Consider the following 17,992-nt stretch of genomic DNA (forward strand, 5'->3'; position numbering starts at 1 on the left):
ATGCTTTGTTTGCTTCAACTGAAACAAGTGGTCTAACACACCTAGACTTGGTTGTAGTTCAGCAGTGTGGGCTAGGACTACAAATCCCAAGTGCACTTTCACCACAGCCCTGCGGCAGGGGAGGAGTCCATACACTGAGTGCTGGTGAGCGCTATAAAATCACCTGGTGCTTCCCGCAGCATGAAAGTTTTGATTGCAGTTCAGCTTAGTGGGCTAGGACTACATAGCCCAAGCGCACTTTCATCACAGCTCCGATGTGGGAGAGGAGCCATACATTCTAGCGTGCATGAGCGATATAAAATCACCTGGTGTTCCCCGCTGCACGGTACACGCCCGGGCCAAGACTGGGCCCGTCTTCGCCCGCCATCGGCCGGAAAAGGCCAGACTGGCCACCCCTTTTGGCCTCTAGTCTTGCACGCCTCTGCGGTGAGTGAACTTATATATTTTCCAAAACAGACTGAGCCTTGCACCTGCCCCTGGGCTCACATCCTTGGATATGTTCCATCCTATCCTATTCTTCCAGTGCTACTGTATTCATCCTCCTTTTATTGTACAACAAATAACATCTTTTATCAGAGGGCATTGTGTGAAGGATTTTGAGGAAGAGAAGTTACTGGGGGGAGGGGTGGGTAGGGCTGGAAGAATGCTATTGCTAAAACCAACACCCGCACCATACAACTCTGGATTTATTTCTGGCAAGAGCAGACCGGGTCATCTCCAATGAGATCGACCTCATGGACATGCGTTTATTCCTGAATCTGGGGGAACTCGTTCATATCTCTAACACCCCTTAGATCACTTAGACAACCAACAGTGTGCTGGGCCCAACGACTTAGGAGATGTCCATTGCATTTCCCCAAAGGGACTCATGTCTGAGGTGCCCCAGAGCCACTCTGCCCTAGTGTTCCCAGTGGCAACTTTAATGAGACCGCTGTTTCTGGTGGGAGTGAAAGTGAACCCTCTGGTAAAGCGAAACAAAGGCCAGATGTAGCAAAGGGTTTGCGAGTCGCAAAAGCCTCTCTGCTATGCAGAAATGCATTTTGCGAATCGGATCCGACTTGCAAAATGCATTTCCGACTCGCAAATAGGAAGGGGTGTTCCCTTCCTATTTGCGACTCGCAATGCTACGCGGTCGCAAATGAAATCGCAGTTACCATCCACTTGAAGTGGATGGTAACGCATTCGCAAACTGGAAGGGGTCCCCATGGGACCCCTTCCCCTTTGTGAATGATCACAAAAAAAAATTTCAGAGCAGGTAGTGGTCCTATGGACCACTGCCTGCTCTGAAAAATACCGAAACAAAAAGTTTCGGTTTTTTTTCTAAGTGCAGCTCGTTTTCCTTTTCCCGTGAGTGCCCATACTCGCAATGTGGTCACAAACTGCGACGCACCTCTTTAATATTAATGAGGTGGGTCTTTGCGACCCCATTGCGAGTTGCAGAAGGTGTCTGAGACACCTTTCTGCATAGCAAATTGCGACTTGCAATTTGCAAGTCGCACGGACTCGCAAATTGCAAGTCGCAATTTTCAACCTACCTACATCTGGCCCCAACAGTCTAAAAGGCCCTGGAACTCTAAGCCCTGCGCAGAAAGAGGCATAATTAAGAATTTCTTAGGCATTTCTGATTCCTCCCAGTTATCTATTGCTGGATGAGGTGTTGGATAAATTTAAAGCCATTGTTGTTATTTGTTTAACCCCCCCCCCCCCCATCCACCCTTTGAGGAAAGGATGAAGACTCTGGAGAGCTGTGTCTCAGCCCTAACAAGACAATATGATGGGGTAAGGCTTGCATCTTATTCGGGTTCAGATAGTTTCTCCAACTGCAGGTTCTGCAGGGTCCCAAACTTCTGTGGATCAAGCAGAGCCTGTGTCTGTTATTGCTCATGTGGTCAGTCAAGAAGCGTGCCCACTCCCTGCTTGCAAGTTGAACAGATATTGATCCAGCAGTCCATCATGCCCACCCAGATGAGTCCTGAGGGCACCAGGTGGAACAAATGGTTCATTGCAGGAGGCTGAGTTCCAAGGTGCCCCCATTGCTCGAGGAGCTGTAGACTCCTCCCAGACAGACAAGGCCAAGTTGCCACACTTGAACCTTCCTCCTGATTGTTTCCTTATGCAGCAGTAATGACAGGGGTACCACCCCTGCCTTTGGGTACTGAGGAATCATTTACCCAACTTAAGAATAACATGTAATTAGCAAGGTAAATACTGAAACTTTAATATTTAAGAGTACAACAACATTATCTTTGTAAGGCAGGTAGGGTGGATCAGCCCCACACCAAAGAACCTGGAAGGAGACTGCATAGTTTTTAACTGTATGCATCTAGATATAGATCGCCGTTTAATCTTAAGTAACAGAAGCAATACTTTGTGTGGTGGTTGCACAAAGTTCTCCCCCCTAGGGTTCTTTACAGCTTTCTGTAGCCTAGATCACAGCCCGGTCCTTTGTGCCCCCTTCAGGTGGCTGGTGGATTTGGAAGATTTCTGATTCTAACCTTCAATCGATTCTCTCCTTTGATGTATCTGGAAGCTAACGACTGACTTGGTTTAGATCCTACTTCCCTAAGAAGCTAAATAAGCTACCTGGGGCCTGTTCTACCTCTGTTGGTCCTTCCTCAAAAGATCCGGTCTTGACTAAAGGAGGGCCAGTTGTAAAGCTGAACAGTCGGAACATCTCTGTTATTTGGGCCAAACAACAGGCCTTATCTTGGTTGGACTTTGTCACTAAATTTGACATCATGCTACAAGTTGCTTGGGGGCTTATTTACATGCCCCTGTGCTCCACCGGAGCATCACTTTTATGATGCTACAACGGTGCACACTGTAGATTTATATCTACAAGGCCACATAAAGCTTACGTGCAAGGCTTTTCATGGCCTTGTGGATACAAATCCATGAATTATACTTTTTTTTGCACCGCATTACCATAATTTTTTGATGAAAAAATGGCACAAACTTAGACAATACAATTGTATTTTGTAAGTTTGCGCCGCTTTTGCGTAAATAAATGATGGTAATGTGGCTCAAAAAAGCATAAATCAGGGCCAAAGTGAGAAAACTCAGCGCAAGTCACTGCATAGCCTCACACTGCGAAAGGGAGGCATGCCAAGGGGGTTATGGTGGGTCTTCCCATGTAACACCCATGGCATTTGACTCATTGTCAGATTTACAAGATTTCATAAACCCGGGAATGCATCAAAAGCCTACACCTCCCCAGGGGAGGGGTAAGGGAGGCACAACAAGGAAAATTGACATTATTTCTCTTCGTTTATTTCTCTTTCTATGTGTGTCACATTCTGCAGCACACTAGAAAGAGAAAAAATCCTCCATTTATTGTTTTTGTGCAAGAAGGTGTCCCTTCCTTTACTAAAGCAATCATCCCTGCAAGCCGACACCCTTGCACCATGGTGCAAAGGTGCCTGTGTTAGCGCATGGCAGCTCATTGTGCATCAGCGCAGGGGAAAAGGACCGGAATGCACCATATCTTATAGATTCGGTGCTTTCCTGCCCCTTGTTTTAAGCAGGGCAGCGCAAAAAGATTCCTCGTGATGCCACGTGCCCCAAAACCTCGTAAATGAGGCCCTTGGTCCGTAGAGGAAACTTTGTGGGATGGATTTCAAAGTTTCTCACTTCCGGCAGCTGCCTCTTTAGGTCAGAGAGCACGGGTGGTTTAACTACTCTGATGAGAATCTCAACGTTTTGCAGAATTGTCCCAATTGTATGTAAGCATGTGAGGGTTTCTGTGGGATGCCAAGTTAATGTATTGTTTAACGTACCCTCAGTCCTAAAATCGAGGTCTTTAAGCCTCTAATTATCATCAGTAGAGAGTCGAGAACAAAGAAAATTCATCTGGGGTTGCTGGAAATACTGCCTTTGTTCTCTATTCTCTACTGATGAAGGGCTAAACCCAGAAACACGTGTTGATATACAGCAATGTCTGCACCAACTTTGGTGGAAAAACTACAGATCATTCCCAAATAAGCGCTAACTGTGTGAACTGCTTTTACCAGGATGCAAAGGGTCAAACTGTGCTGGAATGTGAGGCAGTATGCCCCCAACCCCCCCTTCCTGTTTAAAAGGCTCCCTTGTGCCAGTGGGCTGACGAGCTTTGGAAATGATGCACCTGTGCGCTGGTGAGTGGTACTTGACCTGAGAGGATTTTGGCAGCATTTTCAGCAACCCCAGATGAATTTTCTTTGTTCTCTATTCTCTACTGATGAAGGGCTAAACCCAGAAACACGTGTCTATATTCAGCAGTGTCTGCATCAACTTTGGTGAAAAACTACAGATCATTTCCAAGTAAGCGCTAACTGTGAACTACATTTACCAGGATGCAAAGGGGCGAACTGTGCTGGAATGTGAGGCAATGTGCTCCCAACTCCCCTTCCTGTTTAAAAGGCTCCCGTGAGCCAGTGAGCTAACGAGCTTTGGAAATGCACCTGTGTGCCGGTGAGTGGTACTTGACCTGAGAGGATTTTGGTAGCATTTCCAGCAACCCCAGATTAATTTTCTTTGTTCTCTACTCTCTACTGATGAAGGGCTATACCCAGAAACACGAGTCTAGATAGAGATATACATCAATGTCTGCACCATCTTAAGTGGAAAAACTACAGATCATTTTCAAGTAAGAGCTAACTGTGAACTGCATTTACCAGGATGCAAAGGGGCGAACTGTGCTGGGATGTGAGGCAGTGTGCTCCCAACCCCCCCCTCCCTTTCATGCTTGTCTAGTTATTTAGTACACTGTAATAGCATTCCAGTGTCATGTGGTTGCCCCAATACCTCAAGCTTAGGCAACTAGATAAAAAAAAACAAATGATCGCAGCTGCACTTTTTTGTGGATGCACTCAAATTCTGCGCAATCAATTAATGTACTCCTGGCTCCCAGTAGAGAGTCTCTCTCTACTGAAGCTCACATAAAAGTCCCCACAGATGCAAGAAAGGGCAAGGTGATGTAGGGAGGAATGAGGAGGGGAGAGCTATGTAAAGCAAATTCAGTGTCAGTCCACCAATGATCTGCTAGTGTCTGCATTTTCTGCCTGCAAAGAAATTATTAGTAAAGAGAAATGTTCGCTGCCAGGCTTTTTCCCCCCTCAGGTGCCAGGTCTTTTTTTGGCTATTTGGGGCCGTTCGCGCTTAGGCCCTCATAACTTTTTGTCCACATAAGCTACCAATTCCAAATTTGCGTCCTTTTTTTCCAACATCCTAGGGATTCTAGAGGTACCCAGACTTTGTGGGTTCCCCTGAAGGAGACCAAGAAATTAGCCAATATACAGCAAAACTTTCGTTAAAAAAAAAAAATGGAAAAAAGGGCTGGAGAATAAGGCTTGTGTTTTTTTTTTGTTTTTTTTTTCCCTGAAAACTGCATCAACAAAGGGTTTGCAGTGATAAAATCACCATCTTCCCAGCTTTCAGGAACAGGCAGGCTTGAATCAGAAAACCCAATTTTTCAACACAATTTTGGTATTTTACTGGGACATACCCCATTTTTGCTATTTTTGTGTGCTTTCAGCCTCCATCCAGTTAATGACAGAAATGGGTGTGAAACCAATGCTGCATCCCAGAAAGCTAAGAATTTCTGAAAAGTAGACAACATTCTGAATTCAGCAAGGGGAAATTTGTGTAGATCCTACAAGGGTTTCCTACAGAAAATAACAGCTAAAATAAAAAGATATTGAAATTGAGGTGAAAAAAACAGCCATCTTTCTCCACGTTTTACTCTGTAACTTTTTCCTGCTATGTGAACATTTTTAAAGCAATATACGGTTACATCTGCTGGACTCTTCTGGTTATGGGGATACATTGGGCTTGTAGGTTCATCAAGAACCCTAGGTACCCAGAGCCAATAAATGAGCTGCACCTTGCAGTGGGTTTTCATTCTATACCGGGTATACAGCAATTTATTTGCTGAAATACAAGGAGTGAAAAATAGCCTTTGTATTTCCAAAATGGGCACAAGATAAGGTGTTGAGCAGCAGTGGTTATTTGCACATCTCTGAATTACGGGGTGCCCATACTGGCATGTGAATTACAGGACATATCTCAAATAGATGTCTTTTTTACACACTGTCTTACATTTGGAAACATTTTTTTTAGAGAAAGACAAGGGTCAATAACACTTGTTTTGCTATTCTGTGTTCCCCCAAGTCTCCCGATAAAAATGGTACCTCGCTTGTGTTGGTAGGACTTTCTTCCCAAAGAAAACAGAGCTGTTCTTTGCAAAGTGCTAAGCTGTGGATTTTGGCTTCTAGCTCAGCCGGCACCTAGGGAAACCTACCAAACCTGCACATGTTTGAAAACTAGACACCTAGGGATCCAAGATGGGGTGATGTGTGGGATTTCAGAAGGTTCTGTTACCCAGAATCCTTTGCAAACCTCAAAATTTGGCTAAAAAAACACTTTATAGTCACATTTTGGTGACAGAAAGTTCTGGAATCTGAGAGGAGCCACAAATGTCCTTCCACCCAGCGTTTCCCTAAGTCTCCCACTAAAAAGGGTACCTCACTTGTATGAGTAGGCCTAGTGCCCGTGAAAGCAAATGCCCCAAAACACTATGTGGACATATCAAAATGATCAAATACTAAACTACCTGCTTTTGCGGGGGGGACCTGCGATTTTGGTCCTGGGCTCAGCAGCCATATAGGGAAACCTACCAAAACCAAACATTTCTGAAAACTAGACATCCAAGGGAATCCTGGGAGATGTGACTTGCGTGGATCCCCCAATGTTTTCTTACCCAGAATCCTCAGCAAACCTCAAATTTAGCTAAAAAAATAAAAATGATCCCACATTTCTGTGTGGGATCACCGCACCAGGACAAATTTCATACCACACAACATTTCCGTCAGTCTCGTGGTAAAAACGATACCTCACTTGTGTAGGTGGGCCAAGTGCCTCTGACAGGGAAGAGCCAAAAACATGTCAAAATTGAGGGGGAATCAAAGTGGGTCCAAAAGGGCAGTTTGGGAAAAAAATAATTTTTTGGCTGACAAGTGGGGCAACATTTTTATCTTTATAGATGAGACAATGCTGGATGGCAGGAATTTTGTGGATTCCTGCAGATTCCGGAAGCTTCCATCACAAAAATGTGGAAAAAATGTGTGATTTCCAGCAAAGTTGGAGGTTTGCAGGGCATTGTGGGTAAGAAAATGGTGTGGGGTGCATGTGAAGCACACCACCCTGGACTCACCCAGATGTTTAGTTTTCAGATGTGCCTAGGTCTTGTGGATTTTTCTACATGGCAATGTCCAAAAGTCCAAAAAGTGCAGCCCTCACCATTCCAAGTGGGACGATTTTGAGTTAACCAAGCTCTCATGGCCCAAATGTAAAACCAAAACCCAAAATAATCAAATGTCCTCTTGCTTGCTGTGGAATAAGATGTTTTAGTGTGCAGGAGGAGAGCTGAAAGACTGTTACTCTCTTCAGTTGGGGTGGGGGCATAACCATGCCCATAGTGGTTGGTAGCCACCACCACACTATTTCTTTTGGTTATTTTTTTTTTTTTAATTCCCTGGCATCTAGTAGACTTTCTGTCACCCCCCAGGAGTGGATCTGCGGTAATTGTTCCATCTTCCCACTGGTGGGCAAAACTTTGGCCCCATTTATTTGGGGTGGGGGTATGGCCATACCCCCACCCTCTTATTTTGAAAAACAAATCTTCCCTGGTCTCTGGTGGGCTTTCTGCCTCCCTTGGGGCCAGATGGGCCTTCCAAAAAAAGGGACCCTTGTCCATGGGGCTGCCCCCCCCAAACAAAACACACACATAAACACACTCCAATCCCTGGTGCCTAAGTGATTTCTGCTCCCCCGGGGGCAGATCAGCCTAATAAAAATAGGCCAATCTGCCCCCAAGGGGGGCAGAAATGGCCTAAAATAAATTTGCCCCCTTGGGGAACGACCCTTGCCTAAGGGGTTGTTCCCCTTGTGTGAAATTGATGCAAAAATTAAAAATCCCTGGTGTCTAATGGTTTCTGCCCCCAAGGGGGGCAGATTGGCCTAATGAAAATCAGCCGATCTGCCCCTAAATGGGGGCAGAAATGGCCTAATTACAATTTGCCCCCCAAGGGAGTGATCCTTGCCTAAGGGGTCGCTCCCCATACATAAAAACATAAAGTAAACAAAAAGGTGTCTAGGGGTTTCCACCCCAGTGGGGGCAGAAAAGGCCTAAAAATATTTCCCCCCCCTGGGGAGTGGCTCTTTACCAAGGGGCCGCTCCCCTTATGCGCAAGTATATAAAAAAAAAATCCTTGGTGTCTTGTGGTTTCTGCCCCCCTTGGGGGCAGATCGGCCTAATAAAAATTGGCCGTCTGCCCCCAAGGGGGGGGGCAAAATGGCCTAAATACAATTTGCCCCCCAGGGGCCCGACCCTTGCCTAAGGGGTCACTCCCCAGTCATAAAAACATAAAGTAAATTAAACAAATATATTTCCCTGGTGTCTAGGGTTTCTGCCCCCCTTGGAGGGGGACTGGCCTAATAAAAATAGGCCGATCTGCCACCAAGGGGGCAGAAATGGCCTAAAAGTAAGTTTTCCCACCAGGGAGCGAGCCTTGCCTAAGGGGTCGCTCCCCAAATATAAAAAAATAAATAAATAATAAAACAATTATCCCTGCTGTCTATGGGGCTTGCAGATCAGCCTAATTATATTAGGCCGATCTGCCCCCAAGGAGGGCAGAAATGGACTAAAATTAATTTTTCCCCCTGGGGAGTGGCCCTTGCCCAAGGCACCGCTCCCGTTATGAGTAAGTATGAAAAAAAAGAAATTCCCTGGTGGGCATTTCTGCTGCCTGTTCACATCGCGATCGGGCAGCAGAAATGCTTGCAGAGACATGAAAGGAAACAAAAGGCCTTTGCTTTCCTTTCATGCCTCTGCCTACCCCTCCTCCAGAGTGGAAAAGAAATGCTCAGCATTTCTCTTCCGCATCGCGCTGGAAGCATGCTTCCAGTGCAATGGGAGATGACCTCTGAGGTCAGCACGCAATTGCGTGCTGACGTCATCAGAAGTCACTGGTGGGATCCCAGGGGGGAAGGGGAAGCGATTCACCTTCCAGCACTGCCATGGGAGGGTGGGGGTGCGGCCCTCGGGAGAAGGGCCAGTACTAGGACATAATCATTACATCCTTGGCACCCAAGGGGTTAAACACATTACAGCTTAGGACATCGGAGGGCACTAAGGCACCAGCTGCAAAGCTCCCTGTATATTCAACAAGTATTATGGTATAATACCAGCAAGATAAAGTGGCCAGTTCATTTGCTACAAAGACATGTGTCAATCAATCAGTGAATTTTTAAAGTGCATGCCTACACCAAAAGGGTTTTCCAGCTCTGCAGACAACCCTTAAAAGAGCCATGTCTTCCCCTGTCTCTGAAGCTCAAGAAAAGAGGCACTGTGTGTATTCTCTGGTCACATATCACAATAATCGCAGAAAGGCTTGGAAAGTTAATTTGTATTCTGCAAAGCATTGTGCGTAATCTACAAGTCACAGCGCTGTAGGGTATATAAGATAGCGCAGTTGGGTAAAGCATTTGTTGCTAGTATCCTTGTCTTACATGGATGTTGCACGTTTTAATCTAGGTAAAATAGCTCGCAGCAGGGTATATACCTACTGCAAAAAGTTGCATGCTAATTTTCAGACATAAATTTGAATACTCTGAGATTCTAACTCAATGTGTTATTCTTGTAGAGTTGATAAAATGGGTTATATTGAGTTGGATAGCAATACAGATGTATTATCAAGTTCCAAAAAAGCCAGTCTTCACTGTATGTTATATAAAGTTATTAGTGTATTTGCACACAAAAACCCACATATTACAATCATTCAGAGCACGACAAAACAATCCTATCGCCATGGAAATTGACGTACACAATGTTTGTTTTTCATTATCATGTGTTGGGTCTGGCTGCAAGATGGAAAGATTTGAGTGTCAAACTATACTACCATTGATCTTTGGCATATCTTCAAAGCCAGAGCCAAAATTGAGCGAAAGGAATAGTATACTTTATGTGAAGCATTTGGTGCTGGGCCGTGGTGTACAACAGACCCTACTATCCCACAGACTCCTGAATGATACAGCTCGGCACACACATATGCTGAGGAAGCTTGTTATTGCAGCATATGTTCAGAGGTTGACATAAAGCAATGGAAAATAGTCAAGATGATTTGCCTGCAGCAGATCCTGGTTTCAGCTTAAGAACCACTGCTTTAGCCAGAATCTGAGCAGAGCTGTTAAAACTCTGTCAGGTATGAGAACAACTATCTGCTTTTCATACATTTGGTGATCTAAATTATGGGAATCTGTAGTCAGTTAGTGATCCCTTAAAACCAAGGTCCCTACCCTTTGGGAATACTCTGAATGCAGATCCTGGCTGAGCTGTGGACCAGAAACCACCCTCTTGAATGTAGGAGATCTTCTCTTAAACAAAGTGTTGGTCTCTCTTATGCCCTCAGCTTCATAGACCGATAAGATACCTATCCTAGGTGCTCGATGCTACATTTACTTTGCAGACTCAATGAATCAATCGACAGTGAAGGCACCACCATGAAATGATTCCCCTACTTCATCTATCATTACATCCGTAAGATAAAAGTATGACTCTTCATGTTCTCTATTACATCTATCCCTTGCTGTGTACCTTAAGGGTCCAGCTCGTCACCCCATTGGATTCTCTTTGTCCTGATCCTCCAGAGTAATGACATTGGCTACCACTTGCAGGCTGACAACACCACACCAAGGTAAAACATGAATACGTATTCCAATCAGTTGGAGAATCCAACGCTTAACATTAAAATTCTCATACGCTATCTGGGCACTACCATTCAGACCTATCTAAGCATCTGCAAATTTAAAGTTCCCATCACCTGACTAATTCTACTGAAGGCAGCCTAACATTTCCATAAATCAATTTTAGGAAGACTACTCATGCTTGTAGTGTCATGCCACATCCACACGATTGCAGCAGAAATGACACCGTGGCCCTCATTATGACATTGGCGGTAAATCCCACTTACCGCCATGCTGACTGCCGCCAACATACCACCGCCACAGCGGATATCTGTTCACCATATTATGACCCACACCAATCCGTCACTATTCAGCCACAGACACAACTCCACCACACCAAAGGTCAGTGATAAACTGGTGGTATCAAAACCCACACCGTTACGCCAACAGAACAACGCCCACCACATTATGACCCATGAATCACCTCGGCTGACATTCAACCACAGTAAACCATTGGCGGTACACACTGCCACGCTCAAAATACACACATTCAAACAAAACAACACCCCATTGGACAATTTAAATTACACACACCTGACCCACATACACACGCCACACCACTATAAAACACCCACCCAAATTACCCACAACCCTTTACCGTTACAAATCATTGGCACCAGAGAGAGACAGCAAGACCACTCACACAACCAGAGCCACATACCACCATCACCTATACACCACCCACGCACCTCACAACAGACACAACACATCACCCTACACACCCTCACCAACACTACTCACACAACACCCATGGCACCACAACTACACCCCAGATTCTCTGAGGAGGAGCTAAGGGTCATGGTGGAGAAAATCATCTGGGTAGTGCCAAAGCTATTTGGAGCACAGGTGCAGCAAATATCCATTGCTAGGAAGATGGAGCTATGGCGGAGGGTCATGGACAGGGTCAACGCCTTGGGACAGTACCCCAGGACAAGGGATGACCTCAGGAAGAGGTGGAACGACCTACGGGGGAAGGTGCGTTTCATTGCAGCAAGACACCAACTCGCTGTACAGAGGACTGGCTGTGGACCCCCACCTCCTCCCCCACAATTAACAAAATGGGAGGAGCAAGTCTTGGCAATCATGCATCCTGAGGGCCTGGCAAGAGTAGCAGGAGGACTGGACTCTAAGTCAACTCTGTACTACCATCACCCCCTCCCTCCATCCCATCACACACCCCCACTCTCACTCTCATCACTCCACTACTACCCACACACCCCACCATCACATCTCACTCATCCCTATGCCAAGCCCTGCATGCACCACCAATGCATGGACACCACTCGCAGACCTGCATGGACACCTATCACTAAAGCATGCACACTAGCGAGAACTAATCATCCCACCATACACTAACATACATAAGTGAAAGCTGCAGGGGCAAAAACAGCCATAGAGGGCAACCCATCTATGCACAATATGTCACACACAGAAACAATAACACTGCATTTACATCCTCACAGGTATCCCAGCTAATGTCACCAGAGAAGAGGTATCAGCAGCATCCAGTCTCGCCACAGAAGAGGCCCACAGTGATTACAGTGACTCTGGTCACCTGGATCTGGATGTCCAGCCTGGCCCATCAGGGACCTCCGGGCAGTCGGTTACCTAGCCACCGTCACACACCACCACAGAGCCTCCCCACCTCAGGAAACACCACCACATCACCCACCCAGCGTGCCCATACCTCTGTCCCAAGGACACATCAATCAGCAGTGTGTCCACCACTACAGGGACCCCAGGGCACACCACAAACCCAAGACAATTAGGGACCTGGGGGTCAGTGGCAGTGGGCACACGGTTCAGGGGACTAAGGCTCAGGACAACAGGGAAGCTGGGAGGACTGCTGTGCGCCAGGGGGAGGACAGGCCCAGGGAACAGACTCTCCAGGAGGCACTCACCGAGATCTTGGGAGCATACCAACATTCCCATGATATACTGCTCCAGATCCTGGACAACGTGCAGGAGAACAGGCGGCTGCAGGAGGGACAGTACCAGGGATCAATGAGGACTTGAAGGCCATTAACACCACCCTGGTCACCATTGCAGGGGTGCTGGCAGACATGGCCAACATTATGAGAGAGGCAGTGTCACATCAGCAGGCCTCTGCCACTAGCCAGACTACTGAACAGCCCACCACCTCCGCTGCTGCTAGTGGACAGGAGGCCCCGCAACTAGACCAACAAGCCACTGCACCCCTCCCCCCTGCTGAAGGAGAACCACCCTGCAAACGTTCCCTGCGATCCAGGCAGGAGCCAGAGACTATTGCCAAGACCCCCCCCCCCCCAAGGAAATGACTCTCCTGAATGTCACCCTTGTGTCCCACTCTGTCACCCTGTCCACCTTGAACTGCCATTGCTCCCCTTCCTGTGCCCCTTTGGACAATGCACCTGTGCTACAAATAGACCAGAACTATACCCTGGACTTTCCTCCATCACCCCAGCCCGTTGCACTACCCCGTTTTCTTCATAGCACTGCAATAAACACAATTTGAAAAAATACAAGTATGGAGTATATCAAATGATTACAGTATGTATTTGTTTAACAAGGTTTAAACATTGCATTTCAACTGTACAGTTATGTTAACATAGGATAGACCTGTAGTTGGCTGCAGTGACAACACCAGGAGTGATAGTGGGGCACCAACATCTACAAAAAGAGTTGCCAAAGTGTACAGTGAGTGGCCATAGAAGTGGGAAATCAAAGCCTGCCAGTGACAATGTGAAACAAAAAAACTGACAATGAAATGTGAAGTAACACTGTCTTACCTGTTGGAAGTATTGTCTAATCACTGCAAATCTGCTGTCCTCACCCTCATCTCCTGCCTCCTCATCTTCACTGTCCACAGGGTCCACTGCTGCCACATGGCCATCTCCATCCTCCTGCAGAAAAGGCACATGGCATCTCAAGGCAAGGTTATGCAACATACCACGATTATCTGGCAGACCTTCTTGGGTGAGTAGCACAGGGATCCACCAGTCATATGGAGGCACCATAACCTGGCCTTCAGGAGGCCAAAGGTACGTTCAATAATCCTTCTTGTTCCCCCATGTGCCTCATTGTAGCCATGATAGGTTGTAGTAACCTGAGTCACCTGCAAATATCGAGAGAAAACTGTTAGCGACACACTATCCCTTATGGCACACACCATACCCATATACCAACATCCACTGGGTGGGAACCAGGGCTCACCTATTAGCCACACACAGTGCCTCTAAAGTTGGGCCATCACATTTGGGATGCTGCTATTCCTCAGGATAAAGGCATCATGCACAGACCCAGGATACTTTGCATTGACGTGGGAGATATACTGGTCTGCCAAACACACCATCTGCACGTTCATCAAGTGATTTTTTTATTTTTTATTTTTGAAGACCTGTTTATTTTGCGGGGGGGGGGGACAAATGCAATATGTGTTCCATCAATCGCCCCAATTATGTTGGGGATATGTCCCTTTGTATAGAGGTCAGACTTCACCGTGGGCAAATCCTCCATCTGGGGGAAAACAATGTAGCCGCACGTTTAATCAGGGCACCCAACATTCTTGTCAGCACTATTGAGAACATTGGCTGTGACGTTCCTGCTACCAAGCCCACTGTCACTTGGAAAGAACCGGTTGCCAAGAAATGGAGCACAGATAGGACTTGTACAAGAGGGGGGGTCCCATTGGGGTGACGGATAGCAGATATCAGGTCAGTCTCCAATTGGGCACACAGCTCTGTGATAGTAGCCCTGTCAAGTCTGTAGGTGAGTATAATATGCCTGTCCTCAATTGTTGCCAAGTCCACCAGGAGTCTGTACACGGGGGTGATGTCTCCATCTCCTATTCATCCGCAACGGTTGCAATCTATGGGGCAAAAGAGTGAGGTGCCGGTCATAAAATGTACATTGTAGCCACTACAGTTCAATGCATGATGTGATTTTTAAATGTATTACTGGCATATGTCCTGTATGTACAATTGTGATCTGTGTGTGACACAGTTATGTTCCATGCACTGCTCCCCCACCCCCGAAATGGCGTTCGCCTGTCCTGTATGGAGCGACAGATGGAAGTGAGGTAATTCCGCTGACATTGTGCGCCATTGCGGGAGGCGGTCGGGAACCGCTGTGCAACTCCTCATTGGTTATAATTGGGCCCTATGGGTTACAGTGGCCAATAGTGATGTATGCCGGCGGTGACAGTATGCACCGCCGCGGATGTCACCGCCATTTTCTATCTGTTTACTCACTTGCTACCTGAACTTCAACAGGAGCGGACCTACACTGCATGTGCTGCTGTGACCTGTGTCTGGAACCTACTATGGCGTGGGAGACTGGGGAAAGGGCCCCTGCCTTCACCTCGGTGGAGTTGGAGAGACTAGTGGATGGGGTCCTACCCCAGTACTGACTGCTGTATGGGCCTCCAGACCAACAGGTGAGTACACTGTGAGCACGAGGCATGGGGCATGAATGCATGGAGTGCCGTGTGTGAAGACCTCGTGTAGGGGGGGTTGGTGGATGGGCCCTGGGCAGCGGTCAGCATGTATGCTGAGCCATATCTGTGCGAAAGGGGATGGGAAAGGCTATAGTGGGACACAAGTGTAACAGGCAGGCAGTCTAACTAATACCTTTCCCTGTGTATGTTTCCTCTGCAGGTCCACACCCATCAAAAGAAGGGTATATGGCTTGCTATTGCCAAGGAGCTGTGGACCCTGGGGGTCTACAGCAGACGGAGCACCCACTGTCAGAAACGGTGGGAGGACCTGAGACACTAGGCACGGAAGACGGTGGGGGCTCAGCTGGGGATGACCTCCCAACTAGGAAGGGGTGCCCGTCGAACCCTGACCCCCCTGATGGCCTGCATTCTGGCTGTGGCCTATCCAGAGCTGGATGGGTGCTTGAGGGCTTCACAGCAGCCACAAGGGGGTGAGTACATTGCCTATCATTACAACTAACACCTGGTGGGGTGGTATCCGGGGGGGATGTGTATCTGTGGGTGCCCCTAGACCAGGCCAGACATTGCACAGTAGGTCCCATGTTGGCCAGGGTCCTGATGGGGAAATTCCTCCAACCTAGCAAGTAGACATTCACTACTAGGCAGGACTGTGTGGATCCCAGGTATGCTGCAGTTGGCGGTATGTGTCCCTCCCCATGGCCTGGTGACTAGCATTGTTACTGGTAGTGCATTGCATAGTGCGCAGGGCTGTTCCCTGTGTGTGAGGGTGGTATGTACGCCAACGGTGGTGTTGGTGCAGCCATTGACCAAGTGTATCCTTTGTCTCTCCCTCCCTCCCCCTTTTTTATTTTGTCACCCTGTCCTATTGTGCATTAGCATCATCTGGCGGAGGAGCAGAGGCACCAGCGATGAAGGGAGCTGTATCCCACAGGACCCAGTAGGCAGTCCACCAGCGTTGAGGGCACCAGTGGAATGGAGGGCAGGGGGAGCACCACGGCAGAGACTGGAGGGGACAGTTTGGACACAGATACCTCCTCCGATGGAAGTTCCCTGGTGGTGGCGAACACCTCTGTGCCCACCTCAGCTACAGATACATCCGCCACCCCCGTACCAGCACCGCCCTTTCAGCAGCCCCTCATCGAGTTGCCCGTGCCCGCTCACCCAGGAATGTGGGCATCTCCTTCGCCCCAAGCACCTCAGGCCCTACCCCGGTGAGCCCTGCTTCCCTGAGTGAGGCTACTGACCTCCTGAGATCCATCTCTGGGCAGTCAACCATTGTGAATGCCATCCAGGGGCTGGCAGCCCAAATGCAACAGACCAATGGATTTCTGGAGGGTATTCACACTAGCTTGGCGGCCCAACAGAGATCAATCCAGGCTCTGCCTTCCTCTCTGATGGCAGCCATTGTCCCGGTTTCCACCATCCCCCCCCCCCAACTTCCTCTGCCCAATCCCATTCCCCTCAATCCCAAGCACACACACAGACAGAAAAGCATGCACACAGGACAACACACAAGAGTGGACATGGCAAACTCAAACACCACACATCATCCCACAGGCACTAGCACAAACACCTTCCAGATGCAGGCATAACAACTTCCACTGTGGCCCCCTCCTCCTCCTCATCCTCCACCTCCCTCCCAGTTGCGCCTACACTCACACCTGCATGCACAAAATCCTCATCCACTACCTCCATCACCAGCACACCTATCAGAACACAGACCTCACTGGCAGTCACCACCCCAACATCCATGTACACATCCCCTGTGTCCTCTCCCACTGTGTGTCTGTGCCCCCCCCCCCCCATGGTACACAAACGCAAGCACTCGGACACCCAACAGCCATCCACCTCACAACAACATCCAGCCCATGCACCTGCACCCAAACACAGCAGACTGACACCTCCTACCACCACTCCCTCTTCGTCCCCTCCCAAACCATCTCCCTCTTCCCGCCCCAATGTCCCTACGAAGTTTTTCCTCTCCACCATTGAACTCTTCCATACCCCTCCCACCCCCCGTCCTTTATGTCTGGCCAGGGTGTGTAAAACCCAGACCAGCACCTCAGCCACCCAGTCCACGGGCCCAGTAGTTTCCACAGCAACTCATGGTGGTAAAGGATCCAGGCCACCAGCCAGCCACACGGAAAGGGTGCCTGCCCAAAGTGCTGCCAGGAAGGTCTAGGTGCCACCCCCAGCTGCTGCCAGGAAGGGCAAGGAGGAATCCCCAGCTGCTGCCAGGAAGGGGAAAGGAGGAATCTCAATCTGCTGCCAGGAAGGGCAAGGGGCCTACACCAGCAGGCAGAAAAGACAAGAGGCCTGGTGCTGGGACTCAGTCGGAGCCCCCACCACCAACCATGGTGGTGCAGCCGTCCGAGGCTGCAGGGGGTGGGCAAGACCCTCCCCCCACCACCAGCAGCAGCATCAGCACCACCAGCAGCAGTGGCCAGCCGTCCGAGGCTGCACGGGATAGGCAGGAGACTCCCCCCACCACCACCAGCAGCATCAGAAGCACCACCACCACCAGTGGGCAGCCATCCAAGGCTGCAGGGGATGGACAGGAGCCTTCCCCCCCCCCCACCACCACCAGCAGCAGCAGCACCACCACCACCACTGAGCAGCCGTCACCACTGGCAGACAGTCTGTAGTCCTGCCTCCATGGGCTGTTGTGCGGCCTGCTCCCTGCAAATCCTTTGGCTGTGACACCCATCTGAGAGACTGTGACCTTGCACTCCCCAGGATCTGAAGCACAGGGTACAATGCCCCCTCCAGAACCAGTGG

Source organism: Pleurodeles waltl, chromosome 12 (genome assembly GCF_031143425.1).
Source record: "Pleurodeles waltl isolate 20211129_DDA chromosome 12, aPleWal1.hap1.20221129, whole genome shotgun sequence".
NCBI classification, from domain to species: domain Eukaryota; kingdom Metazoa; phylum Chordata; class Amphibia; order Caudata; family Salamandridae; genus Pleurodeles; species Pleurodeles waltl.